The sequence below is a fragment of the Schistocerca gregaria genome, chromosome 7 (genome assembly GCF_023897955.1).
Source record: "Schistocerca gregaria isolate iqSchGreg1 chromosome 7, iqSchGreg1.2, whole genome shotgun sequence".
Taxonomy (NCBI): Eukaryota; Metazoa; Arthropoda; class Insecta; order Orthoptera; family Acrididae; genus Schistocerca; species Schistocerca gregaria.
In genome coordinates this window covers 474,393,876-474,407,840 of record NC_064926.1, presented here as the reverse complement: position 1 = coordinate 474,407,840, position 13,965 = coordinate 474,393,876, and the positions used below count along the sequence as shown (strand labels likewise).

Below are 13,965 nucleotides of genomic sequence, written 5' to 3'. Positions count from 1 at the left end.
ATTGCATGCCCTGTCAGAACATGCAATACTCTAGATTAAATGAATATAGCGAGATTGGCTGTCAACTGTCGCTATTGATTAGAAATTGAAGGGCTCTAGTGGGACGTAATCGCCACCCGAAATAGTTGACTTGATCGCAAGCTCTGGGATTCGCAACCCTTTTGGCTTGAGATTGATAAAGCCAAGATTTACCGCTGATCACGTGCCTCATCATACCCTTTTTTTGTTTGTTCCCACACTTTCATAGTACTCTGTCATTACATCTGTCACAGATGACCTCCAATTCTTCCTTACGTAGTGGACAAGCCTTCCACCTCCACATTTTTGATCAGGCGTCGACATCCAGTACCTTGTCGCCTACTTTTTTTTCGTAAAAAGTGTTTATTGAACAGCAATACAAAAACTTTCAGTCTTACAATGTGAGAATAAACATCACTACAAACAGTACAAAAAATATATTCGTCGAACAGTTGTGTATGAAACATTGTTTTGCACTTACAGAAAACGAAAGTGTTTTAAATATTATTGAACGCTGTCTTTCAAATGCATAACACCTCCTTGACGGGAAGCATAAAAGAGAAGTGTTGAAGATCTGGAACGAAGGAACAACGACAATACAAAAAACAATCAATCAATACAAAACTTGAGTCGTGCACCAGCAATGGATTACTCAAATGACTCTGAGCACTATGGGACTTAACATCTGAGGTCACCAGTCCCCTAAACCTTAGAACTACTTAAACCTAGCTAACCTAAGGACACCACACACATCCATGCCCGAGGCAGGATTCGAACATGCGGCCGTAGCGGTCGCGCGGTTCCAGACTGAAGCGCCTAGAACCGCTCGGCCACTGCGGCTGGCAATGGATTATTCACTGCTCCATTTCTGTCCCTGCTGTTGCTGGTTGGCAACTGCTGGAACACCCGTCTGTACTGCTGATACTACTCGCTCACCGCCCTCCACTGGAGGGAGAGCCTTCTTTGGTGACATGATTGTGAGGACACCGCCCCATGATAGTTGCGTCTGCACCCTTTCAGTCACTAAGTCCTTCGGCAGCAATTAGCGATGCTGCATGTGGTGCGATATGTAGCCGTGCTCATCTTGACGCTCTTCATGTTTTTCCTCTACCACCGCACTGTCGCCCAACACCTTTACCGTCAGTTCCTCCGGCTGAAACTGCTGGACGTCTAGATTAACCATGAACCCATCTTTGTTGTTTTGGATGGTACATACACCAGCGTTACGAACCTCCAAATGACGCCATGGTCTGTAGTAACCAGACAGAGTAGGAACGACAGACAGACGAGGGAAAAGTAAATCGTCATGTGTCAGCCCCCAGCCGAAAAGTTGATCGAATAACGACATCTGACGGTCGACCCTTCAGACCCTGGCAGGCTGCGGCTCAGCGCCATGCATCACAACAATAGAAGTCTGACGATACCGTGTACTGACATACAGGTAGTGATGAGTCATGGCCCTTACGGTCTAGTTGGCGCTAATACTTCACGGCTGCAGCCGAAAAATGCCGCTACCATTCAGGCAGCGAAATCCTAAGCAGACAAAAAATAAAAATAAATGTATTTTCGTAAATAATTTTTGTCTCCTATTAATTCTGTGTTTTCCGTTTATTGTTGCTTATTTAATGTCTTCAATTATTAGGTAGAATGCAGGTGTGAATGGAAAGTAATCCACTGAGCATAAGGTAACTTGAGAATTGTAAATGGATAGCGTGAGTCATTCATATGTTCAGGATAAATTTGTAATGCATTATTCACCAATGTATAGTACTGGGGAAATAAGTACTATACGCCGATAATCCAGAGAGAGAATTATTTTGATATTTGTGGGTTTTCTTAACTTGTTCATTCAATAAATGTTTCTGAAAAGATAATACATTGTGATTGATCTAAAGTAAAAGACGCAGGAAAGTGCGGTTTAGGTCTGCAAGCTGACTGGGTATGATGTTTCTCCGCCAGGCAGGAGAGAGGACATTTGCGCGTATTTTTGAGGGTTAGAGAACGACTTTGTGGAGTCCGGAGAGGCTTCGGAACTCAGCTATCATCAAGATCGGACGTGTTTACATCAGATCTGAAAAGATGTTTTAATTTTTCGGAAGTATGGAGGAGAGTCCGAGAGTAATCGCGGATAAACCGTAAAGACGAAAATGCGAATTCCAGATTTTCTGTGTGACTGCAAAATTATGAATGCCTAAAAATCTTCAAGACGTGTTACTCGAGTCGTAACCGATAATTGTGTGTTTGAAGTGACCGATTTGTGTAATACAGAGGAAGGTTCTGGAAAGTACCGACAGCGATGTGCAGCAATGCTGACACCTGTGACGTGGCCAGCAGTGTTAGGTTTCTCGGTTGAGGATCCATAGTGCGAACAGCCCGACCGATGTGGTCCCAAGGATTCTCGACTGGGTTTCAATCCAGTGATTTTGGTGGCCAGGGGAGTATGGTAAACTCATCCACGTATTTAGCAAGCTGTGTGATACGTTGCATTGTCCTGCTGGTAAATGCCATCGTGACAAGGAGAAAATAAAGAGCGTGTAGGGGTGCACATGGGACCAAGGACAGATGCATACTTGTTATGGTCCATTGTGCTTCCAGGACGACGATGTCATCCCGGGGATGCCACGAAAATATTGCCCAGATCATAACGCTTCCTCGTCCACTCTGGAACATGCCGACGATTGTTACACGTTCGTACACACCAACGGGAATCTGTCCGATGGAGTATAACGCGTGTGAGAAGCCCAGCTTAATTCGTAGGACAGGACAGGTAGTTAAATTGTGGAAAGGACCAAAATAAGGGGCTCAGTTAAACCCGAACATACAACTATATTATTTAAACAGACATTACAAAAGCCCAATTTTTTTTAAAAACACACAGCTTTAATCTCTGGGACTTAATTACCGGCTGAAAGCCGCTTTAATTTAAAAACGGCTGAAGGCCAATAGTTTAAAACGCAAGCATAATCAGAAATTTAAAAGGCAAGCCTTATCTTACAACAGTTCTTTATTTAGGCTGAAGGCCCAAAGAATCTGAGATTTTCAGAGCAAACAATTTAAATTCAAAATCGGCTAAAAGCCCAACACTTAAGGCTGAACAACGTTAAATTAAAAAAAAAACCATAAAGGTCTTACATAAAACAGTTCTTAATTAGGCAAAACTCAACCAAAACAGAAATTTAAAAGGTAAGGCCGTATCTTAAAACAATTCGTTAGTTAGGCTGAAGGCTCAAAGAATCATACACTTCAAGAGCAAACAAATTAAACTCCAAACGCCTGAAGGCCTAACACTTAAAACTCCATAACATTAATTTTTTTTAAAATACCAAAGGCATTACGTGAAACAGCTCTTTAATTTAAGCTGAAGGCCATAAGAGCAAAACAACTGAAACTCAGATCGGCTGAAGGCTCAGCACTTAAATTCAACAACATTAAAACCTTAAAATGCCAAAGGTCTTACGTGAAACAGTTCTTTAAATTAGGCTGAAGGCCTAAAGAATATTACGCCTTAAGGGCAACACAACCTTAATTTAAAAAAAAAAATCGGCTAGGAGCCATACAAGTACAAACAACAAGACCAAAAAAAAAATGAAAAAGAAAGGCAGTACAACCAAGGGCGCTCAGTTGTTAGAGGGTCGGCTTGGAATTCAAACACTAACGCTCGCTTAGGTGAGACAGGCAGTCGGGCCAAGCGTTCACTATCCGACGACAACCCAACCGAGCGACAGTCAACGGACCCACCGACAAGATAACTTCCAGGGCACAACAGGGAGTTCAACGGAACAACATAGGAGATATTGGTGCCCACAACCAATCATATATGGAGCTGTCAAACTACACACCGTGTTGGACAGCAACAACACGATGAAGAAACCACACTGCCTGAAATTAACGTCAACGGCCAGGGCAGGTTACCGGAACGTTAACGGCCACAAGGCAGAAGATTCCGCTGCTGTACTTCAATTCAAATAACCAAATACAGTGAAACTCCACCGGAGGGTGGCTAGAATTTTCCAACTTAAAAACCACGTTGTTGCTCGCGGGAATATCCCACCAGCCGATAACGAACTCCAAACGACACAATGTGAACAGTCTTGACTTGCTGGTAAATTAAATCAGAACTCAACTTTCGTGTCCGGGGTCGGTGAGCCACGGACCTCGTAGCAATGGGAACAGCGCCACACTCTCAGACACTGCGTGGAGACCACGAGCATGCCCCGGCCACACTACGTCCGGAGGAGAATTCCTCGCTGCTCCACGCCAACCGACCGACCGGTCGCACTCCGCCCAGCCGGAAACTACAAGCGCCAGGTCAAAGATAGTCCTAGGTGCCAATATCGATACACACCGCGGAAGGAGAGGATAACAGCATAATCGCAATAACCGAGGGAGACTAAACACAGGATCGCAACGAAGGTTTAATCCAGCGCATAGCATGAGTCAGCCATGGCTCGGGGTGATTCATCTGAAGGCCACCTGTCGCCACTCAGAGGACCCGCAGTTTCGGTAATGGTGTGAAAATTCCAGCCTTCGTCGCCCGTGAACAGCAGTCACCATGAGTGCATCAACCAGATGCCTGCTGCGGAGGGCCGTACGCAGCAGTGTTCACTGAACTTTCAGTGAGGAGACTCCGTTGGTACGCATCACAATTGTCTGGGCGCCATAGCGCCATTTTACTATTTAAAGTGTACTTCAACCACTAGCAGATGAAAAAAATTTACAAACTTAACTGCTTCCGAAATGTTTCCACCCATGGCGCGGAAGTCAATGATCATGCCCCTTTGGACGTCGTATAAATCGCTCTGTTTCCGCTTTACGACAACTTCTGCACTGTTTTCCACGTCTCCCGACACGCTTTATATATCTTCCACTTGCAGTGGTACTTGAATTACGCAACCATTACGGCACCTCACCTCAACCTCTCGATAGCAGCAATATTCTACTGTGTTTCTGTAAAATAGTTAACATATTTCTCTGACAACATTGAGATTTGATTTCACTAATGTAGAGGTACTTCGATACATCGGTATGTTTATGTTGCAATGATATTATTCTTATGTGTATTTTTCTTTAGTCACTATGATCTTTGACGTACTTGTAACTCTGATTTTTGGGCTCGTAAGCGGTTATTAGAGAGTCAAGCTTTGGTCGTCATGTTAGAAAAAAGACGCAAATTGTAGTGAGTTTATGAAATGTGAACTATAACAGTGAGGAAGGTATTTTCAAGTATGTTTTATATTGTGAAGTGATGTTTTGGAACGAGTTACTTGATGTTGCAACAAAAGTAATAAAAAAGAAGTGTAACTTAAAATCTGAGTGCTGATTACTCTTTTACATCACCATTGTCCTAACTTGCAAAAGTTTAATCTTCAAGAACGGTTTATAAAACACATCTATAAAACTTTTGATTATCGCAGAATAACATCTAGGCCTCATTACGTCCGAACTTGGAATCATCACTACCTAGATTTTCGACGATTGAGGCATGAGTTCACAACGAGAGCAGCGTGGGAAACACGAAAAGATGAGTGCCTAGTTTATCCATTATTTCAAGAAATGACTTTATTAAATGTGCTCTAATGACGCCTGCCGCATAATATAACTTTATTGTTTCCCGAAAATGCAATATTTAGCAGCGTGAGCAACACTACAATCATAATTAATTTTTGACCTTTGATCTGATAGGGTTGTTAGACACTGCTAGTGCTGTCATCTGTCGTCTGTGAGTGGTTATGCACGTTGAAATCGAACAGAGGCGATGGTCACATTAAGGCAGCTGGAACGTGTATTTTAGCTCAGTTTGAAAGAATAAGGGGATTAGAGGGTTGAGGGAACCACTAGAGACGCCCATTTATTCTCGAACCTGTACGTTTCGATACCAATATGACTGAATAACCAATAACGAGAGCAATAAAACACAGCCGGCCTTGGGACTGTGGCCAGGCGTACAGGATGTGGACTCACCGGTAGACGCCGGGGTCGTCGCCGCTGGAGACGCTGACGTCAACGGCGGTGTCGTAGACGAGGCGGGCGACGCCACGCAGACTGCCCGCCAGCAGGTGGGCGCCGGCGCGACTCGCTGTCGACACCGTCAGCTGCGTCTGCGTCTCCGTCGGGGTCTGCTCTTGGCCCTCCAGGGCGGCCTCTGCATCCGGGTTAAGGCTGGCGCACACAAATGTCGCCCCGCAGCTCTCGCCCTCTGTCCAGCACCCAGAACAAACGACGGTGGAATGCCTCTGTCTAGAAGCCCATAGTCAGTTAAGTACCAGGTGGTTGTAACCGAACTGTAGCTACTCGCAGAGATCCAGTGTGGGCTGTCATTGTTGTTCGGCAGCAAAACTTGGTAGATATGCAAATGCGTTAATGCGGAACCGATTTACCCTGGAAAAAAATTAGTTCCAATTTTGGCCACCAGGTGCAAATATGGTATTGTACACTGTTTGTAGGACGCTATGACATTCACGCTGGATTTGACAAGCCATAATGCGAGTGAACAACATGGCTGGCGACCGAAACTGATTTACGTGAACAGCAGCCATTACAGAGCTGCATTGAGGGAGTATCGCCGAATGAAAGGTCTCAGGAGAGCCCCGGTTTCATTTAATGGCTTCAGGAAGATGATGATGAAATTCGAAAACTGGGGTCAGCTTGGTACGGCACCTGGACGAGGGATGCGTCCTACCCTGGTGGTAGTTACTGATGACGTTGCAGTTGTTGCAACTGACCGTGCAGCCCGTGCCACGACTAGTGACCTGGGTCAACATTACGGAAAGTTTTGCTGGTCTATTTTACACTGGTGCCCGAACGAGATCAAACAGTGCAACAACAGGGACCATATGATCCACAGCAACGTTCTGAATTTGCTCTTCGGTTTCTGACACTGGTCGAAGTTGACGACATGTGGCCGCGAAATATTCTATGGAATGACATTCTATGGAACGACATATGCAATGAGAGTTTACACTACAGGGTGCAATGAACATACACAACTGCCAAATTTGGAATACTGTTGAGCCATGTGTTGTGCACGAAGAGTCATTGGAGTCGCCATAAGTGAATGCGTCGTGTGGACTCTCTGCCTGTTCTTGTTTGAAGAGAATACACCCAAAGTGCCTATCAGGTTTACCGTGCCGTCTGAGCTTCATCGAGTCCTCCTTGTACAGCATTTGATCCCCCATTTGCAAGAGCGCAACTGTGAAGAAACGACTGTTTTCATGCAAGGCGGGCAACACCCCATGCCACTCGCCCAGTGAAAGATCTCCAGAGATTTTCCAGATGCATGGGTATGACCTGATCTGATCCATGTGACTTCTGGCTCTGAGAATATCTAAAAGAACGCGTTTACCAGGGACACGTTCGGTCTGTACCTGAAGACCAGTATATGGGAACACGTACCTAAAATTCAACCGGAACTGCTGCGAGCAACTGTTGGTCACGTCGACGTCTCCGCTCCCCAAATTGAATTCATTGTATAAGTACCGGTTAATACTAAAATTAATACGTATGATGCCTTTATCACTTGTTAGATGTTTACTGCCAACGCACCGTTCCTAATCAATTGCATATGGAAACATTTCTATACCTCTTTCTTGCATTTATAGTGTCAGATTTGCACCTGGTGCCCAAAACTTGAACTAATTTAATTCCAGAGTAAATTGATTCCGCATTAAAGCGTTAGAATATCTACCAATTATCGCTGCCATGCGATAATTACAGCCCACACTGGACCTCTGTGAATAGCCACACATTAATTGCAAGCATCCTATAGTACAGTAACAAGGAAATTACTCAGCCTGTCTCAGAAATGGAGATAATACCAATGAAACGACGCAATAATTGCCATTTACTTTTTCCTCCAACAGTCTCTGTCATGTCATATCACGTAATTACAGTTGCTCTAGTGGTAATTTCCACATGGAAGAGATTGATACAAGTGTCATTAAAAATAAAATCTTTTTTTTTTTACGTGACGGTGGAATTCCAGGAACACTTTTTGTGTATTTTTGGAGCAACGATCGTCGACCAAATTCGACAAGCAAGATACACAGAAGACACAGCAGCTGACTGTCAACACAGAAATCGAGAAATCCACAGGAAAATCTTGTCAAGCTTTACAAGCTGCGACATAGATTTGTTTTGACCGTCATCTTGTTGATAGGGACGTCGCGTTTCAGGCACCATTTCACATTTGTGAGCAGTAGTTCCAAGGAGCCACAGCAGAGACGGTAACTGAAAAAACCACAACAAGAAAGTCCTTTCAAATGAACAAAATGACTGATTATTAAAATTATTATACGTGAACAGCAGACCGATAAACGAAGAGTCACGGACTTCGCAGCATTTATGTTTGGTGTTTATCATTTTCATTAATTCTTTGATGCAGTCCTAATTTTTTTTTTCAGTTTCCTCATGGTTAGAATTTGCTGCTGGTAAATATACCTAAGTTATGGTTACGTCAACTGAGGTTGCTTTTAACTTTATCATTAATATTCTAAAATATCCAGATGACACTTTAGCATAGTCTTCTTGGCTTCCCCTAGTTTTCCAATATTTAACAATGTTAGGACATTCCTGGTGGTGATGTTAAATTCATCTTTTTCTCTCTTTTTCTGATTCTCCTGCTGCTTCTCTGCCAGAATTTCGTGGAAATGGCGACGCGAGAAGCTTCGCCACTTCTCCAACCAGACGTACGAAATTCGTGATCAGATGGGGGACACATACATCATTAGATACTGCCATGGTTGCTCCACGTGAGATATCCAAATGGATCTTTAATGTGATAGTTTCTCGTTGCTTTCGACTACTCCGTGCTATTCTTCGTGATGGCTCGTCCGGCTGTATCACATCCCAAGTTCAAGGTAATAAAGGTCGTCGCGCTCATTTCTATTCAAGAAAAATCGGTGGACTGCGGTATGCTCGAGTATCATGTCGTTTTTGGAAACACAGAATCTACTCTGTAGGAATCAAAATGGATTCCGGAAACAGCGATCGTGTGAGACCCAACTTGCTTTATTTGTTCATGAGACGGAGAAAATATTAGATAAAGGCTCCCAGGCAGATGCTATTTTCCTTGACTTCCGGAAGGCGTTCGATACAGTTCCGCACTGTCGCCTGATAAACAAAGTAAGAGCCTACGGAATATCAGACCATCTGTGTGGCTGGATTGAAGAGTTTTTAGCAAACAGAACACAGCATGTTATTATCAATGGAGAGACGTCTACAGACGTTAAAGTAACCTGTGGCGTGCCACAGAGGAGTGTTATGGGACCACTGCTTTTCACAATATATATAAATGACCTAGTAGATAGTGTCGGAAATCCCCTGCGGCTTTTCGCGGATGATGCTGTAGTATACAGAGAAGTAGCAGCATTAGAAAATTGCAGTGAAATGCAGGAAGATCTGTAGCGGATAGGCACTTGGTGCAGGGAGTGGCAACTCACCCTTAACATAGACAAATGTAATGTATTGCGAATACATAGAAAGAAGGGTCCTTTATTGTATGATTATATGATAGCGGAACAAACACTTGAAGCAGTTACTTCTGTAAAATATCTGGGAGTATGCGTGCGGAACGATTTGACGTGAAATGATAATATGAAATTAGTTGTTGGCAAAGCGGGTGCCAGGTTGAGATTCATTGGGAGAGTCCCTAGAAAATGTAGTCCATCAACAAAGGAGGTGGCTTACAAAACGCTCGTTCAACCTATACTTGAGTGTTGCTCATCAGTGTGGGATCCGTACTAGGCCGGGTTGACGGAGGAGATAGAGAAGATCCAAAGAAGAGCGGCGCGTTTCGTGACAGGGTTATTTGGTAACCGTGATAGCGTTACGGAGATGTTTAGCAAACTCAAGTGGCAGACGCTCCAAGAGAGGCGCTCTGCATCGCGGTGTAGCTTGCTTGCCAGGTTTTGAGAGAGTGCGTTTCTGGATGAGGTATCGAATATATTGCTTCCCCGTACTTAGACCTCCCGAGGAGATCACGAATGTAAAATTAGAGAGATTCGAGCGCGCACAGAGGCTTTCAGACAGTCGTCCTTCCCGCGAACCATACAGGACTGGAACAGAAAAGGGAGGTAATGACAGTGGCAAGTAACGTGCCCTCCGCCACACACTGTTGGGTGGCTTGCGGAGTATAAGCGTAGATGTAGATGACTTTTATGGAGACTAGAAATCTACTCTGTAGGAATCAACATGGGTTTTGAAAAAGACGATCGTGTGAAACCCAGCTCGCGCTATTCGTCCACGAGACTCAGGTAGATGCCGTGTTTCTTGACTTCGGCAAGGCATTCGATACAGTACCCCACAGTCGTTCAATGAACAAAGTAAGAGCATATGGAGTATCAGATCCATTGTGTGATTGGATTGAAGAGTTCCTAGATAACAGAATGCAGCTTGTCATTCTCAATGGATAGAATTCTTCCCAAGTAAGAGTGATTTCAGGTGCGCCGAAGTGGAGTGTTGTAGGACCGTTGCTATTCACAATATACATAAATGATCTTGTGGATAACATTGGAAGTTCACTGAGGGTTTATGCGGATGATGCTGTAATATATCGAGATGTTGTAACAGTGGAAAATTGTACTGAAATGCAGGAGGATCTGCAACGAATTGACGCATGGTGCCGGGAATGGCAATTGAATCTCAATGTAGACAAGCCTAATGTGCTGTGAATACATAGAAAGATCCTATGTCATTTATCTACAATATAGCAGGTCAGCAAGTGGAAGCAGTTAATTCCATAAATTATCTGGGAGTACGCATTAGGAGTGATTTAAAATGGAATGATCATATAAAGTTGATCGTCGGTAAAGCAGATGCCAGACTGAGATTCATTGGAAGAATCCTAAGGAAATGTAATCCGAAAACGAAGGCAGTAGGTTACAGTACACTTGTTCGCCCACTGCTTGAATATTGTTCACCGGTGTGGGATCCGTACCAGATATGGTTGATAGAAGAGATAGAGAAGATCCAACGGAGAGCAGCGCGCTTCGGTACAGGATCATTTAATAATCGCGAAAGCGTTACGGAGATGATAGGTAAACTCCAATGGGAGACTCTGCAGTTCGGTACGGGCTTTTGTTGAAGTTACGAGAACATACCTTCACCGAGGAGTTAAGCACTACATTGCTCCCTCCTACGTGTATCTCGCGAAGAGACCATGAGGGTAAAATCAGAGAGATTAGAGCCCACACAGAGGCATTCCGACAGTCTTTCTTTCCACGAACAATACGAGACTGGAACAGATGGGAGAACCGGTAGAGGTACTCAAGGTACCCTCCGCCACACACCGTCTGGTGGCTTGCGGAGTATTGATGGAGATGTAGATGGAGATCTTCGGAAGCATTGCAGCAATTTTCAGGCCCCTTCAGGTGACTTCTTTGGCCGCCTATTCACTGTAGTGTGCATCATTATGACTGTGAGATAAAAGGACAAAGCAATCAGTCGAAACATGTGGGTTAGTCACTGATGAACATGATGAAGAGCTAATCGTAATTGGATAAGATGCCATTGAATCTTTCTTGAGAGTGCAGTGGTCTTGCGATAACAGGTTACGCTCGTAAGGGGCAAACCAACACAGAACATAGTACCGAAATCTCCTGATGAGTTAGCTGTCTAGACCCAGTGTTGTGGGAAGTTCTCCAAGGGTCCGTGTTTGCTCCAGGACCGTGATCCAGATCGTTTGCACAGGGCACAGAGGCATACGCTATGGCATTCCGTGACAGGTACTTCAAGAGTGACGGCAAGGTGATTTTCGAGCCGAAATGCAGGCGTCAACAGTGAAGGTCTCCCCAAGACGTACACTGGCGACGAAAATTTGCTGTATTCAAGAGTATGCAGGGACTACACCTCGAGTGAACAGCAATAATTTGGCTTGAAGAGGAGGCGACTTAAATGAGACGGTGCCCAGTCGTGGATCCCACCACACAAGTCCGTCCGTGCACCCCCCCCCCCCCCCCCCCTCCCCCAACACCAAACCTCATCACCGCGAGCCGCTGGAGCCCTCACCGTCTTCTCCAGCGGCGGCCGCCTGCCCCTGCAGCACGTCGTGCACGCCCTCCAGCGAGGCCAGGAAGTCCGGCAGGCAGCCGCCCAGGGAGCGCCAGGCCGCCGCCGTCGCCGTGTCCGCCCCCGCAGCCACCTGCTCGCCGGCCCGCGACACCACCTCCGCCGGGTCGCACTCCCACTCTGCAAACAGACAGACGCGCCGCCCACAGTCACTCCAGTCATCAGGCTGCATCTCTGACATTCACTTTGAAAGTTGCCTGTTCATTTCGGAATTTCATTTTACCTATAATATGGTCCATGAACCACGGACCTTGCCGTTGGTGGGGAGGCTTGCGTGCCTCAACGACACAGATACCCGTACCGTAGGTGCAACCACAATGAAGGGGTATCTGTTGAGAGGCCAGACAAACTTGTGGTTCCTGGAGAGGGGCAGCAGCCTTTTCAGTAGTTGCAGGGGTACCAGTCTGGATGATTGACTGATCTGGCCCTGTAACACTAACCAAAACGGCCTTGCTGTTGTGGCACTGCGAACGGCTGAAAGCAAGGGGAAACTAAAGCCGTAATTTTTCCCGAGGGCATGCAGCTTTACTGTATGATTAAATGATGATAGCGTCCTCTTGAGTAAAATATTCCGGAGGTAAAAAATAGTCTCCCATTCGGATATCCGGGCGGACACTACTCAGGAGGACGTCATTATCAGGAGACAGAAAACTGGCATTCTACGGATCGGAGCGTGGAATGTCAGATCCCTTAATCGGGCACGTAGGTTAAAAAATTAAAAAAAGGAAATGGAGAGGTTAAAGTTAGATATAGTAGGAATTAGTGAAGTTCGGTGGCAGGAGGAACAAGACTTTTGGTCAGGTGAATACAGGGTTATAAATACAAAATCAAATAGGGGTAATGTAGGAGTAGGTTTAATAATGAATAAAAAATAGGAGTGCGGGTAAGCTACTACAAACAGCATAGTGAACGCATTATTGTGGCCAAGATAGACACGAAGCCCAAGCCTACTACAGTAGTACAAGTTTATATGTCAACTAGCTCTGCAGATGATAAAGAAATTGGTGAAATGTATGATGAGATAAAAGAAATTATTCTGGTAGTGAAGGGAGACGAAAATTTAATAGTCATGGGTGACTGGAATTCGAGTGTAGGAAAAGGGAGAGAAGGAAACATAGTAGGTGAATATGGATTGGGGGTAAGAAATGAAAGAGGAAGCCGCCTGGTAGAATTTTGCACAGAGCACAACTTAATCATAGCTAACACATGGTTCAAGAATCATAAAAGAAGGTTTTATACATGGAAGAACCCTGGAGATACTAGAAGGTTTCAGACTGATTATATAATGGTAAGACAGAGATTTAGGAACCAGGTTTTAAGTTGTAAGACATTTCCAGGGGCAGATGTGGACTCGGACCACAATCTATTGCTTATGACCTGTAGATTAAAGCTGAAGAAACTGCAAAAATGTGGGAAATTAAGGAGATGGGACCTGGATAAACTGAAAGAACCAGAGGTTGTACAGAGTTTCAGGGAGAGCATAAGGGGGCAATTGACAGGAATAGGGGAAAGAAATACAGTAGAAGAAGAATGGGTAGCTCTGAGGAATGAAGTAGTGAAGGCAGCAGAGGTTAAAGTAGGTAAAAAGACGAAAGCTGTTAGAAATCCTTGGGTAACAGAAGAAATATTGAATTTAATTGATGAAAGGAGAAAATATAAAAATGCAGTAAATGAAGCTGGCAAAAAGGAATACAAACGTCTTAAAAATGAGATCAACAGGAAGTGCTAAATGGCTAAGCAGGGATGGCTAGAGGACACAGGTAAGGATGTAGAGGCTTATCTCACTAGGGATAAGATAGATACTGCTTACAGGAAAATTAAAGAGACCTTTGGAGAAAACAGAACCACTTGCATGGATATCAAGAGTTCAGATGGAAACCCAGT

At 44.6% G+C, this 13,965-nt stretch overlaps 1 pseudogene; it reads right to left on the bottom strand.

Moving 5' to 3' along the window:
- Positions 1 to 868: 868 nt before the first annotated feature.
- On the bottom strand, positions 869 to 12,253 carry LOC126282437 (protein lethal(2)essential for life-like; annotated as a pseudogene).
- Between the last annotated feature and the right edge of the window lie 1,712 nt (positions 12,254 to 13,965).